This window comes from Lycium ferocissimum, chromosome 10, assembly GCF_029784015.1.
Source record: "Lycium ferocissimum isolate CSIRO_LF1 chromosome 10, AGI_CSIRO_Lferr_CH_V1, whole genome shotgun sequence".
In the NCBI taxonomy this organism is placed as follows: domain Eukaryota; kingdom Viridiplantae; phylum Streptophyta; class Magnoliopsida; order Solanales; family Solanaceae; genus Lycium; species Lycium ferocissimum.
Genome location: NC_081351.1, coordinates 19,690,524 through 19,707,014, shown reverse-complemented (window position 1 = coordinate 19,707,014; position 16,491 = coordinate 19,690,524). Strand labels below are relative to the sequence as shown.

At 36.5% G+C, this 16,491-nt stretch overlaps 1 pseudogene; it reads right to left on the bottom strand.

Annotated features, from left to right (window-relative positions):
- Positions 1-5,164: 5,164 nt before the first annotated feature.
- LOC132034691 (dirigent protein 19-like) lies at positions 5,165-5,750 on the bottom strand (annotated as a pseudogene).
- Between the last annotated feature and the right edge of the window lie 10,741 nt (positions 5,751-16,491).

Here is a 16,491-nt window from a genome sequence, read left to right as displayed (position 1 = left end):
TCGTCATTGTATGAAATTCTTACACCAATAGATCACGTTTACATGGCATAAGTTTGTATAGGGTAAAAAAGATATTACATGTGGCAGGATAAGGTGTTGACATGTGTCATACAGAGACGATTAAGATGCAATTCATTCGAGAACCCGAAGGAAATCATTCCACACGCACACGAAGCAAAGAGTCCGAAGCAAATGCCACGGAGTAGTAATGAACTTCAGGCGTTAAGTATCCGGTCTGGATATGTAGCCAAACGTTATGCTTTTGTAATTAAGTAGCATTTATTGACCATTATTGTCCATAATGAGGAGCGGGCCAAGTTACACATTTGGTCTGTCGGCCTAAAATAATTACATCGCTAGCCATGTATACAAAAAATATACATTATTTTATAGGAAAAATATACACTTTATGTGTATTGTACATTACAACAGCAAAATAACAACATACCCAGTGTATATTATACATTAATATACAGAAAATACATTTATTGTCTATTAGTTTGGTGGACGACTATGTATGTCATTTCTCTGTAAAGAAGGCTAGGTTGGTCTCTCTTAGGCCCAACCTGTAGTCTTTATATGCTAAGTATTCTAAATAACCATCAAGGATTGTATGTAGTAGGATGGATAGGATCTCTTCATTTTTAATTAGAGGTTTCAGATTTGTGTCCTGAAATGAAAAAAACTGATAAAAGCTTCCTCCTTTAATGACCTTACGTGGTGAGAATCTGCTTAATCGGTGTCACGACCCAAAATTCTATTGTGCTGTGAGGGCACCTTAGGTGAATTTGTCACTACCCAAAATCCTATTGTGTCGTGAGGGAACCTACCCAAACCCGTAGGCTAACCCCAATAAAAAGCAAGCCTCAAACTATAATTTAAGGCGGAAATTAAAGGAAAATGACCCAACATACTAAATATGTCTTAATAAATTGATATGAACAAGTCTAAGTCAAACACCTTCCCAAGATCTGGAAGTCATGAGTACAAGAGCTACTAATCCTGAATACAAGTCTTAAATTATTATATAACACTGTCCGAAATGGAGAGAGACAGAAAATAAAGATATGGAAGAAGTCCGGTGCCGTGGGACCGTCATCACCTCACCCTAGATTCTAATGGTATGGCCTCAGTGATTAACAGCATCTCGACCTCTACTCGTACCCGAATCGGGACTTGCCCACAAAAGGTGCAGCAAGTGTAGAGTGAGTACGAGAAGCACGTGTACCCAGCAGCATCGTTTACCGACCCTAAACTATAGTGATGATGAGGGTTGGTACTTCCGATACTCCTCTTCTTGCTTGCTTAGTTTCAAGTCCACAGTTAATGAGCATTCAATAAGTAAAGAAGATATCTACAACTAGATCAATTCATAAAGTCTATTCCTTTCTAAGTATAATCGTAAAGGTTTAGCCTTTTCTTCATTTAAGACAATTATAGTCATAAAGCTTCAATTATTCCAGCAATTATAGGTATAAAGATCTCATCTTTCTATCAATTATGACAAGTTTACGTATAGAGACCCCATCTTTATATCAATTAGGACACATAAGACATGAAATCAAGTCATACAAGCATAAATAGCATGAGATGCAAGTGAATCTATGAAATGCAAGTGAATAATATGCAATGCAATGGCCGCACTGGTATACACACACTCCTTCAATAGGTTTCACGTGACCCATGGGGGAACATGAAAGTATGTATGGATATGCGTACACCATGTTATGCACAATATCAAGTAAATATATCTTTTTTATAGTTTAGATGAGAAGTGGAGTGATGAATGCAAATCAAGTCAATATTCACAAGTAACCAATCAATTGTTGCCATCATAGCCCAAATAAGCAGCAATCATACCAACCTAATGGATTTATCCACCATCTTCATGGCCCGAAGGCTAATCACATAATTTTCGTCACTTCGCATATTTATTTAGTAACCCATGCAGTTACACCGGTACTCGCACAAGTGCTCGTCACCTCATGAATACGGGACCCCCAATTTTCCATTACGCCCTTTAATTATTTTAATCCACACATAACACTACATAAAGGGTCTAGTAAGTCTCAACTTGCCTTAGATTTGATGTCCAAAGCTCAAGCGATCAACACACGGCGTTGCCCTTCTTCAAAGCCTCCGAACTATCCCAAAATGTTCACATACATAATCTACGTAAGTATACGAGTCCGTAGACACCCATATTGCTATGATAATAATTCGGTACAAAAAGTCACCCAAAAAGCCAATCCCAAGCCCCGAAGGTCAAAACTGTGATTTTATTGCAAAATTGGGTCCAATCTATTCAAACCAGTACTCTACGAGTTTAAACGAGTCTAACGATACCCACATTGCTATAATTTATTTCTGAACCCAAAAAGGCAACCCCGAGCGCATAAGGGTAAAACTGGAATTTTATTTAAAAATCGGTTTACCCATAAATTATATAGTCAAGATCCAGAAAATCGCCCAATTCCATCCATGAATTGAACTCCAAATTGAGATTTTTCATTCTTTTATCCTTAGGGCTCAAAAGTCCAACTTCTACAACCCAAATACAAATAAAAACGATAACCAAGGGAAATAATCCTGGGAATACACTAAAATAAAGGTTAGATGTTTACCCCTTCATTGAGATGAAGGTTAGATGTTTACCCCTTCATTGAGATGAGAAGACTGCCTCGAAAATCACCTCAAACAGAGCTCTAGAACTCAAAATATGCTCAAAATACTAAATGGACGAAGTCTGAATTTTAAGTACTCAACGATTTCCGCTTCCGCGGCCCAAAACTCCACACTTGCGGACTGCCACGTGGAATTTATGCACCTGCGGACAGCACGTGCGGCCTTTTTTCACCCACGACCACACCAGACACAACAACTTCTCCGACACTAAAATGGGCATAACTCCCTCATACGACGTCGAAATTCGACAATTCTTTTTGCTATTGCTTCGTAATTGCGATGCGGATTTAATGTTTCAATCAAGACACAAATCAACAGTCATTTTCTCAATGTGATACCCGTTTATGGCCAAAGAAACGATGCCAAAAATTCAAACTCGAGCGCGACACAACCCAAATCCGTCCGAAACTCATCGGAATCTCACCAAAACTTCCGGACAAGTCCAAAATCATCATACAAACTTGTTTGATCTTTCAAAACATCGACACGGGATCTTCTTGACCCGATGTTGACCGTGGTCAACTCCAAATCATCTCAAAAGCTAGTTTCACAACCAACCACTTAAATCACACTCCGAACCTCTTGAGGACCGAGCCAACGACTCGACTAAGTGATAAATCACATTTCAAACCTATTAGAATCGATGAAACTTCGAAAAAGGCTCATTTACCCCCAATGTTGACTTTGGTCAAACTTCTTTATTTCTTAACTTAAGGATTTCTAAAATATCCTTTTCCTTACCAAAAACACATCTGAAAGCCTCGGGAATCGTGTCACCCATCCCTGCAAGTCATAACCATCAATACAAAGCTATAACCATCAATACAAAGCTAACGGAATCAACCAATTTCCAATCTGAATCTTACTTCTTCCCATGACCATCTTTTCACCATAAATAGGCATACTAAATTCTAAAACCGACTTAATTGTCAATAACCAACCAAAGGAACTCTAAAATTTAGCTCCATCAATTTTTACATGTCATAAATAATATTACAAATCTAACAAAGCCTTCAGATCACCAATCGGAACAGGTTGTCCCAAAACAAACAATTAATTCAAATAATTAAATATCACGATTTCCAAAATGAAAACTTCTATCAAAGTAACCAAATGATATCCGTTTGATTTCAAATTTTGCAAGCAAGTGAAAATAATTATTACAGAGCTTCTGAAATAGACAATATGCAAAACAGAGCATATGTTCTCAGAACGACCGACCGGATTGTTACAGTCGGGATTCCAAAATGAATATCTCATCTCATGCTGGGTGGGAACAAAAAACACTTTACCAAATAGGTTATAGCATCACCTTGTTGTGATATAAGCAGAAAACCCTCCAGTACCAAGCGAGTTATCAAGGAACTTACCATAATAAAATTTTCGGAGTATGCTTGATTAATCACGTGAAATGAAAGTTGTCTTGCAAAACTTACAATCTCTTAAAATCAATGCAAGTTTAACGAAATAAGATAAAATAAAAATAGAATATTTATATAGGCTATTATATTACCATTCAGTTGTGAGCTATGTTGCTCGGACTCTTCAAAGACATCGACAAAAGTACGTGTCGACACCTAAAAAGTAGTGCGTTTGAAGAATCAATCTGGTCTAAAAATGAAAGTGAAGAGTCAACGCAACTTAGATTGTAAGAATGTTTTTTTTTTGTTATTTTAGTTCATATTGGTAACACACATCACTTGTCGTGCGATGTGATAATTAGCCAAGTCAATGCGTGTCGATGACTACAAAAAACTGGAACGATTGCTGCGGTTTTTTATTGGTATAACGGCGGTTTATAACCGCCATAATGAGCTGACAAGTCGGTTTTCTAGCACCACCATTAACACTATTACCACGGTTTCAAAAAACCCGCCATAAAATGCTGCCCAAAACTGCCATAAAATGCACGTTATATAATGAAACTTATAATTTGTATGTTAGGGTGGTTTTAACCGCCGTTAGTTTTAGGCGACGATTACGGTAGTTTTAAAAGACCATAAAACGCTGCTAAAACCGCCATAAAATGCACATTTTTACTTTGGAAATTGAGATAAAAGTAATACGTTACAACCCGTTAAATTATATTATAGTAATATCATAAAATTTCTTTATTTTGTCGATGGAAAATAACTTAAATCTTTTCATTTTTATTTTCTCACTATTTTTTTTTTGTTTCGCACGTAGTGTTTGGTACTCGTTTTATTGTCCCGACTAATCAGAATTGCATCATGTACATAAGGCAAATTTAAGGAAGAAGCGCTCCCTATCAGAATCTCGCACACGATGAGTGAAATATATAATTTTGTGTACCAAAGACTTAAATACATAAAAAGACGTCAACTAAACATGATTTTTGCTCTACTTGAATTTGACCCTTAGATATGAAAAGTTTAAAACAGAAAAGTTGACAAAGATTATGCTGTCAAGACATAATCATTTAATGTTGCTGGCAGCCAATGTAAGAAAATGACCAAAATTAATTAAATAAACTTAACATAAGATAAAAACAATTTAATAGTGTAACACATAAGCATCATACTGAACAGTAGCATCCTTAGTTTTCAGATCCAATGAGTGAGTCCTTGCTTGAACATAACCTCTAGCAAATCGGAAAAGACCACTGCCACCGATCACCGGCATCTCCCGGACCGTCTCGAGTGCCGGATTCCGGCCAAGCACCGCCAACGAGCTACCGTTATATTTCCCTTCAATAAATTCAAAATTCATGACCATTAATAAACTTAGTTCACTTAGTGAAGATGAACCATAAAAACCTTGTGCCCTTCCAATAATCTTGGAACTCAATTTTGGTCCTAGGGTTAGGGAATTGTCAACATGTTCATTATGCCAAAACCTGTGATTGTGGTGTTTTTTGGTGGTGGTACAATCATAATTGATGTTGGTTTTGTGCCACTAAGGATGTCATGAAAATAGAATTTGAAATGGCTAAGTTTTTCCCTTTTTTTGGATTTTCTATTTATAGATTTTCCAAACGCGTATTCATCAACTTCTCCGGTGGCCGAAGAAATTACGAGAAAAAGGAGAATGAAGATAGTAGTGAAAAGTAGAGGAGGTTAGCCATGGAAATAGATTTTCTGGGTGATAAGCATAATGGAACATGCATGATGTCTTTCTAGGCTATGAACAATCTATTTATAGATGGTCAAGCCACAATGTTCAATTATACTAATAAGGATAAAGTAGTTTTTATGCCTTTAGTGTTATAGCTACTAAGTTACTTTATTAAGATAAAAAATAATTTAATGACTTTACAATATATTATAGTGTGTAAAGTAAATCGGAGTTGTGCTTAAACCGTGAAAACGAGATCGTGAGTTATATTATGGGTTCGAATATGATTTCCTCAGATGCGTAAATGAAACGGGCAAGTGAAATTACGTGAGATTAAAAAAAATTATTGGAGTTCAGTCCCCGAAGGTCAGAGCACTTCTTAGTTACGAATGGTCGAACGGAGAGCTCGTTGCACCTTGTTTTTCTTTTATCGGCCTATTTTATTTCTATAAGCAAGCTCTCTCCGGTCGAGGAAGGGGAACCAAGCTGAAGATAGCTAGTGGCATAGAAGTAGTGATCATACGTGAAATTGTGTTAATACCAAAAAAAAAAAAAAAAAAACTTGAATTTGTTTCAGATCTACGGCCTATCTCCTTTGTTATGTTGTTGATAGAATCACTTGCAAAGTCTTAGCGAACCGAATGAAACAGTGTATGAATCTCATAATCTCTGAGGCTCAAAGCGCATTCATTCCAGGACGATACATTATGGATAATGCAATGATTTCTTTTGAAGCTATGCATTATCTAAAGAGGAAAACATAAGGAAAAGTTGGCTATGCGGCGCTTAAGATGGAAATGAATAAAGCTTATGACCGCGTTGAATGGGGTTTTCTACAGGCAATGATGGTGAAGATGGGATTTTGTATGGGCTAGGTGAATAAAGTTATGAAGATGGCAACCACGGTTAATGATCAATTTAGTCATGGTGGCAAGTAATTCGGAAATATTGTTCCAACAAGAGGTTTGAGGCAAGGTGATCTCATGTCGCCTTATTTATTTCTGATAGTCGCAGAGGGTTTGTCAGCGTTATTGAAGAGAATGTTTGTTCAGGGCCGAGTTCATCATGTTAAAATATGTACCAAAGCACCATCTATTTCACACCTATTTTTTGCGGATGACGCTATATATTTTCTTACAGCAATGAAGGAGAAGGTGACAACTATTAAACAGTGCTTGGAAATTTATCAGGAAGCCTCTGGTCAACGGGCAAATTTCCAAAAGTTTGATATTTATTTCAGTTGCAACACCAATAAAGGTGTGACAAACGAGATTGCGGATATTCTTCATGTTAAAGAGGTGAACTCCTGGAAAGTATCCTGGCTTGCCGGTAGTGGTTGGAAGAAGCAAAAAAACAGTCTTTGCTATATTCAAGATAGAGTAACCTCAAAAATGAATAGTTGGAAGCGTACTAGTCTCTCCCGAGCGGGCCAAGAAGTCTTGCTCAAACCTATAGTTCAAGCAATTCCAACTTATTTGATGAATATGTTCTTGATTCCCAGTAACATATGTACACCTATTGAACGAGCCATGAATAGATTTTTGTGGAAATCGGGAACAGGGGAAAAAAGTGGAATTAAGTGGATATCTTGGCAGAAAGTGTGTGCTCGTAAGGAAGATGGGGGGCTAGGCTTTCGAGAGCTTCCGCGCTTTAATCTCGCTATGCTCGTGAAAACAGGATGGAATCTTTTGACTAGACCTGAGGCTCTCGTGAGTAAGGTTTTTCAAGCTCGGTACTACTTTAAATCGAATTTTCTCCACGCGGGGCTAGGTTCCAATCCTAGTTTTGTATGGCGAAGTTGTGTGAAGGAAACAAATTCTTAACCAAGGATGTCTTTAACGTATTGGTGATGGGAAGACAACGAGGGTCCATGTTGACCCATGGCTGCCTAAAGATGATTCGAGTTATGTTGAAAGCTTTAGTTTTCTTGGGAGAGACAGTTTGCTAGTAGCCGATCTGATGAAACAAGATGTACGAGAATGGAACTGGGATTTGCTACATACCCTCTTTAATGCCTCCGAGATAGAGGGGGTTAGACAAATTCCCTTGAATATTAGGTCCCGAAGAGATACATGGATGTGGAAATGGGATAGCAAAGGATTATACTCCATGAAGAGTGGATATCGTCTCCTTTATAATCAAAATATTGCACCGAACCAGCAGCACCCACAGCTTTGGAAGTTCGTTTGGAGCCTCTCATTACCTCCTAAAGTGCTTAACTTTATTTGGAGAGCCTTAAGAAATATTTTACCTACATGTGAGAACTTTTCGAAGAAGAAATGTGTAGTTAGTTCAATATGCCCTCGATGTTTGCAAGCACCAGAGACCTTAAAACATTGCTTGGTAGAATGTCATTTTGCAAAGCAATGTTAGATTCAATCAAATATTGGTTGGCATGGTTTAACAGGGAACTTTATAGAGTGGTTTGAGAAGCAGAGAATGAGGAATGATAAAACAAGAATGGACGAAGAAATCATGATTTTGTGGAGCTCGTGGGAAGCGAGAAATAATCTATGCTAGAATAATAAGCAAAGTGCGCCCACTGCTACTTTGTACAGTGCGAAGAAAGAGCTAGAGGAATGGAGAAATTCCAATCTGAGAGACGAGACGACTACTGCTACAGTGAATACTATGACTATTGAATGGGAATTGCCTCCGCTTTCCATAATCAAATGTAATACCGATGCCTCTTATGATATCCATACAAGTTTGGCAAGGGTAGGCATGGTGTTACGTGATCACTTGGGTCAATTCATCGCTGGAAAAACAATATTCCTCGGCCGTGTTGCTAGCCCTTTGCTGGCCAAGATCATAGGAGCGCACGAGGCTCTTACTTGGTTAAAGGAGCGATTCAGTACAACGAGGCTTATTGTGGAAACTGATAATCTACTCGTGAGGCAAGCTCTGGAAGGAGATTTGCTGAACTACTCTTATTTTGAAGCTTTAGTTTTTTATTGTAAAACTCTTCTCAAAGAGTTACCGTTTTTCTCTTTGTCGTCTGTTAAGAAATCAGCAAATCAAGTTGCTCATTGTCTTGCTAGAGCATCTGCTTCTACGTCTGGTTCGATGGAGTGGAATACTTTCCCTCCATCCCTCATTACCGATGTACTTGCGTTTGATTTGAATAATACATGATGAAAACACGTTTAAAAAGGGAAAAAAAAACCAACCATTACTTTCTTCTCATTTTTTTCTGCTTTTTTCGGCTAAAAAACTACATATGAAAATTTGCTATACTATACTTCCAACCACTAGACACGGAAAAGGCCAAAAAAGGACTAAAATAAGAACAAAAAATAGTATTTCTAATCTATTTACTATCTTAATTAATCATTAAAATCACATCCATCTATTCACCTACCCCACTCTCGGTGATGGTTTCACTCCAGTACTCATAAAATGTGAAAAACGTTAACGTGTGTTAGACGTCAGGGCTTTTTCAACTGCAATGATTTCTTGCCCCTCAGCTTGTCTAGTATGATTATAGACACTTAACAACTTCTTTTAAATCAAATCATCATAAAAAAGAAGTCGTGCAACACAAAATAAAAATAAAAATAAAAAATAAAATTGAGGAGCTCTTTCGTCCACCTTACTCCCTCCGTTTTAAATTATTTATCATGATTAATAAAAATAGTTATATCAAATTGTTTATCATTTCAGAAGTTCGAGACACAATTAATTATTTTTTTTCCATTTTACCTTTAGAAAAATTTTGTCATTAATGAGAGATTACACATAAATAGAGTAAACATTTAATAGAAAGAGACTATAACTTAAATATAAATACAAACAAAATTAGTCAGATATTTCTCATAATTAATATTTTTTAAACGGCTTATAAATGAAAAAGCGATAAATCTTTTGAGACTGAGGAAATACTAACCAATGCTGCACCCACTTACTTTTTAGTCTTTGGGGTGGTCATTCAACATAGATTTGAGTCAGAAGCAATAGGGTTACAGTAGTGTGCTCGAGGCTCGAGCACTTCAAGAAGATACCTATAGGTCCACCCGCATTCAACTTGTCTAAAGTCTTCGAGAATAGTTATACTTTCTCCGTTTCAATTTATGTGAATTCATTTGACTAGATACGAAATTTAAGAAAATAGAGAAGACTTTTAATCTTATGGTGTTAAATGAGTCACATATATTTTTTGTGGCTATAAATCATGGTAAAGTGTTTCTAAATATAAAAAGAGGTCATCTTTTTGACACGAACTAATAAAAAAATAGGTTCACATAAATTAAACTGGAGGGAGTATTTTCTTCTAAAACTGTTTAAGAAACCTACAAGTGAACATAAAAGCTAGGAGAGAAGTTATTTTTTCAATTTTCTTTTTCTCAACAATCCGGAAAGATTAAGATGAGAGTCATCAAAAAGACCAATAGTTTTCCTCGAATCTTCTTGTCAGTGGAGGACGCTTCCGGTGTGATTTTCTCGGTGTAGACACCAAAGACGAGTGTGAAAAGTGGGATATACAAAATATTGTACGAATCAGGTTCATGCAAGACCCTTGCAGTAAAAGGAAGCATTTATCATTTGAAAGTAATTAAAGACTTTTCACCTATTTTACGAATTCTACCGCAGAACTAATGTAAAGAGTCATGGGGTAAAGACTTACGGGTGATTTTGCACAAAAGGGATACTTTCGTATTGGTACTTAGATTTGAACTTTTAAAAGGCCTAGTTCAGAGAGCTAATGAAGAAACATTTTTTTGCGCGGATTGCCCTTCGTTTGGGGTGGTCTTTAAATTTTTCCCCTCAAATTTGTGGTCTTTAAATTTTGCCCTTCATATTTGTGGTCTTTAAGTTTTGCCCTTTGCTTGGAAAGGTGGAAGAATATATGAAGTTACGGGTTCGAATCCCCGCTCGGCCAGCATAAAATAAAAAAATAATTTCGCAGGCGAAATTGGGGGAGTGTATGCCGAATCCGGATACAATCTTTAAGGAAAAGTTAAAGTTATGCCGGATCCGCATAACTAAACATAACTAAAGTCAGTTTTCTTCCTCGGCGGACTTTTAGTTAAACACAACTAAAAGTCTGTAGGATCTAAGATAACTAAACATAACTAAAAGCACATTCATTGATACACTCTTAAACATATTCACTGCATTTCTAAGAAAGTATGCCTCGGATCGAGCTTGCATTTTAATCTTCTTATGCGGATATTGTTCCAACTCACATGCTTAATCTCGATTTACAAATTAACAACAATTAACATAAGTATGAATTCAAAGCAGAGACAAGCAACCCAAGTGATATGTCCAACTTAACGGAATATAGAGTACTAGATTTTTTCGAATCAGAGCTATTAAATTTAAAGTAACCATAAAACTTTGCCTCCATGACAGTGAGTTTGTGGTAATTAAGTTATATCCCAAAGAAATTAACAAATCAATATTCTGCAGATTCGTGTGGATCCTCGTATATATACTTCAAAACCTAACAATAAATTGTTCGAATTAAGGGAATAGTAGTTAGTATCTCACGTTAATGACAATGGGTTCGTGCCTCTGTGGTGTTTAACAATTAACATACTATACTGAATGCAACCCACAATTAGTTTGGAATGACAAATACATATATATGCTTCAAGGCAAATGCCATAAGGCATAAGTATGCCCCCATCGGCATAAGTTTGATAATTCGTTAACAAATTTATGCCGATGGGGCATACTTTTAATGGCAAACTTTGTATGCCGGACGCATAACTTTGTGAAGGAATTATCAAAGTTATGTCGGACCCGGCATACTTATGCCAAGTCTGCCCACAAGGCAGAAGTATGCCGGGTCCGACATAACTTTGGTAATTACTTAACAAAAGTATCTTAGGTCCAAGATAGCGAAATTTAAACTACGCTTGCGAATTTTTTTTAAAATTTTGACCGCACGTGGGTTCGAACCTGGAACCTATGGGTGTTAGCCGAAGGGCAAAATTTAAAGATTTCAAATATGAGGGACAAAATTTAAAGACCACCCCAAAAGAAGGGCAATTCTGCGAATTGCCCATGAAGAAATTGCACGATTTGTCCTTCAAATGGGATGGCCTTTTATTGCTAGTCTTTAATTTGTGTCCTTTTAAATCGAACTTATGTCTGGTAGGACATGACATGTAGTCTGTAGATATTATAATGGGTCATTTGCACTTTTTCCCCTATATTATGCTGGTCTTTTATTTTGCCCTTCAAATGGGCTGGTCTTTAATGTTTGTCCTTCAAATTAGAATTTATGTCTAGAGAGACATAAGTTACGCATTATAATATCAATAAGTTATGTTTGCGTTCTTAAAGAACTATGTGCCGCTAGGTATAAGTTCGATTTTGAAGGACAAACCGTGCAAGTACTTCTATTTTAATGTAAAAATATAAGCTTGTGTCCCGAAAAAAATTGTTTGTCTTGAGAGGCAAAAATTAAAGGCCAGCACAAATAAGGACCAAAATGCAATGACCGTAAGCCAATCAACCCAGGCTCAACTGGAACAGGAGTCCAAAATTTTCCATTTTTCAGTTGGGTTGCCTTTATAAAATGGATCATGATCCATTAATCTCTGATCTTTGCAGGGTCCCAACTTGTTGATGGATTAAAGGATTTTGGGCTATACAGTTTTCGCCTTTTAACATTTTTTTCCACAGATTGGCCTTCAAAGGCGCTGGTCTTTAATTTTTTTTTCCTTCGCTTAAAAAAGTGATCGGAAATATTCTGAGATCTTTTGGGTTCGAATCCCCACTCAATAGAAAAGAAAAATTGCAAGGCAAGGCTTCGCGGAAAGTCTGCCTTATAAAGCAGAATTTGCCTTCAAATAAGACAGAATTATTTTGCCTTAAGGCAAAAGTTTGCCTTACGAAATTTTGCAAGGCAGAATTTTTTCTTTTGTTTTACTTTGCTAGAATTCTACAAAAGTTAGGCCGTTTGCCCGAATAAGCTTAATTTTGCTAGGAAACTCTATCTTACAATTTATTTATTTTTATTGAGCCGGGGTTCGAACCCAGAATCTTGAGATATTTTAGGAGAGGGACAAAATTAAAGACCAGCAATTTGAGGGATAAAAATTAAAGACCAGCAATTTAAGGGACAAAAATTAAAGACCACCCCGAATAAAGGCAATCGTGCAAATTGCCCTTTGGACAAAAGTCTTATTTTGAAGCCGCTATTTAAGTACTTTCATACCTTAGTCAAGTGGACTAAATGTGTTTGCAAAAAAGAAAAGAGAAGACAAATCAAGCAACTACTTTTAAAGGCGTAATTTAGCCCATGAATTTATGCTTTACCGACTTATTTCCTATCATGGTTCAAACCATATAGTCGATGAGGTTTCCTCTTCTTTTTTTTCTTTTTTTAAATTTATTATGCCCGTGTTGTTATTATCAATGGTTTATTCAATTACTTCTTGGGCATGTTTAAATAAAAGATTACTATGTAATTTTTTTTAAATGTACTTTTATGCATCATTTTTTCCTTCATTGATTTGGTGCTTTAAAGAGTGACCTCAAAAAGGGCCACATTATGCAAAAATCCAAGGAATTTTGATAAACCACTCTCTTTGGCACTTTTTCTCAAGCTAATGTTAACATTAAACAAGTTATTTAAAGAACATAAAATTATACTTGGAGAAAGAGCTTAATCTACATTAACACAAATCATAATTAGCTTTTTAATAAGTATTAACTTTAGCAAGATTATAATAGTGCATACTTTTTAAGTTAGGCAGCCCCCCCGCAAGAAGCACCTCAGCTATATCTACATTCTATGTATAGGTGAGAATATTAAGAAGATTAGAGACATAAAGTTGTCTATAGAATAATAAGAAGATTAGAGACATAAAGTTGTCTATCTGTTAAAAGTATTTTTTAGGCTAGAAATTAAAGCCAAACACTCATAGAAAGGTATAAAGCAAATGGTAGTTCATGTTAGTACAAAATTCTAGAGAAGTGTTGATGCTTCAATTATAATAGTTGTTTACAACTTTTGGTGCAATATTTTCCAGAGAATTAATGCTGAGGTTTAGTAGAAAGTTCTCTAATTATTAAAATTAATTAAAATGTTCAATATGCTTGGTGCTAAATGCTAATGCATTGTAATGTTCACACCCATAACAAGAAAATGTACTTCAAAGGAGCCACTTTTTGGATAGCCCTCTTCTTCTTTTTCTTTTTTCAGTTTAGTAAGAAAGTTACTATTAAAAACATGCAAATTTTCGATGAAAACTTTCTAGGTGGTCCGTTGAAAATTGACTCGCCAGAAGTTTTACTAATACAACAACAACAACAATAACCACATACTCAGTGTAATTTTACAAGTGGAGTTTAGAAAGAGTAGAATGTGCGCATTCCTTACTCCTATCTTGGGAGGTAGATGATAGGGTCCACCCCATTCAAGAGCCGAAGTAATAGGCATATGCCTATGCAAAATACTTGGCTAAGAATGATTTCCTTGGAGCCAAAATTTGGCCAAATGTGTAGGAGATTAAATTGCTACTGTAGTATGCTTGGAGACTACATTTAGTTTCTCTATAAATAAAGAAGCAACTCACACACCAAACAAAGAGAGAAAGAAGAGTGAGGCATTCACAGATAGGAAAATAGTGTGCGGAAAAATAGAGAGTGTGAGCGATATTGTAGTGAGGTGAAAATCTTAAAAAAGGGTTATTTCTTTTGAGTGTGTACTGGTCATTGAAGTATTTTCCTCAGACCTACAAAGTACAAAATCGTTGTTATAGTGATATCAATTGCTCCTCTCGGCCCGTGGTTTTTTCCCTTTTGGTTTCAATGTAAAAATCTTGATGTCATTATCGCTCTTTTTTTATTATTGTTGATTAGCCGTATCACGGTGCTACATTATTATTCCGCTGTAAATATTGTGAATACTATTTTTTGTGGCGGGTTTATTCCGAATAATTGATATCAGAGCACAGATTCTGCTCATTCACACAAATAATTTTCACGGCCGGTCGTACTATACTCAGTGAAAAAAAATGTCGAGAGTAAAGTATGAGATAGCAAAATTCAACGGTGATAGCATTTTCTCAACATGGCAGAGAAGGGTGAGAGATCTGCTCATCTAACAAGGTTTGCACAAGGCGCTAGGCAGCAAATCCAAAAAGCCCGAATCCATCAAACTTGAGGATTGGGAGGAAATGGATGAAAAAGCAGCTAGTGCAATCAGGTTGCACTTAACGGATGATGTGATCAATAACATCATCGATGGAGAGAGTGAATGTGGCATTTGGACAAAATCGAAAAATCTATACATGTCCAAGACGTTGACAAACAAATTGTACCTAAAGAAGTAGTTATACGCCCTACATATAGGTGAAGGTACGAATTTTTTTGTCACATTTAAATGCACTTAATGGATTAATCACGTAGCTGGCCAACCTCAGAGTAAAGATCAAGGAGGAAGACAAAGCCATCGTTCTCTTTAACTCGTTGCCATCTTCTTACGATAATTTGGAAACAACCATCCTGCATGGTAAGGACCTAATTGAGCTGAAGGATGTCACATCAGTCTTCTACTCAATGAAAATATGAGAAAGAAGCCTAAAAATCATGGTCAAGCTCTCATCACAAAAAGTAGAGTGAAGAGTTACCAAAGGAGTTCGACCAACTATGGTAGATCCGGAGCTCGCGGGAAGTCTAAGATCCGATCAAATTCAAAAGCCAGAAATTGGTACAATTGCGATCAACCAGTTCACTACAAAGAGATTGTCCAAATCTAAAAGGGGCAAAGGTGAAAGCATTGGCCAGAAGAATGACGACAACACAAATGTCACTATGCAAAACATTATCATTGTTGTTCTCTTCATAAACGGGGAAGAGGAATGCATGCACTTGGCAGGTTAAGAGTAGGAATGAGTAATTGACACAGTAGCATCTTACCATGCCACACCCGTAAGAGGCTTTTTTTGCAGATATGTAGTAGGAGATTTCGGCACTGTGAAAATGATAACACCAGTTACTCAAAGATTGGGGGATTGATACAAATGTTGGATGCACATTGGTTCTGAAGGACGTGCGCTATGTACCTAATTTGTAGTTTAACTTGATCTCGGGAATTGCTTTGGACAAGATGGATATGAGAACTATTTTGCAAGTTAAAAATGGAGACTCACCAATGGATCATTGGTGATTGCAAAACGAGTCGTTCGTGGAATTGTATAGGACAACTGCAAAAATATGCCAAGGTGAATTGAATGCGGCTCGAGATGCGATTACTGCAGATTTGCAGCATAGAAGAATCGGTCATACAAGTGAGAAAGGATTGGAAATTCTTGCCAAGAAATCACTCATTTCTTTTGCCAAAGGTACAATAATAAAACCTTGTGACTACTAGTTATTTCGTAAACAACATAGAGTCTCATTTCAGACATCATCTGAAAGAAATTAAATATACTTGATTTGGTATATTTTGATGTTTGTGGTCCAACAGAGATAGAGTTGATGGGCCGTAACAAATACTTTATTACTTTTATTAATGATGCTTCACGAAAATTGTGGGTTTATATCTTGAAAACCAAAGATCAGGTGTTTCAAGTTTTTCAGAAGTTTCATGCTCCAGTGGAAAGAGAGACGGATCGAAAGCTAAAGCGTCTCTGCAGTGACAATGGAGATGAGTACACTTTAAGGAAATTTGAAGGGTATTGTTCAAGCCATGAGATCAGACATGAAAAGACAGTTCCTAAAATCCCACAACACAATAGTATAGCTGAGAGGATGAATCATACCATTGTT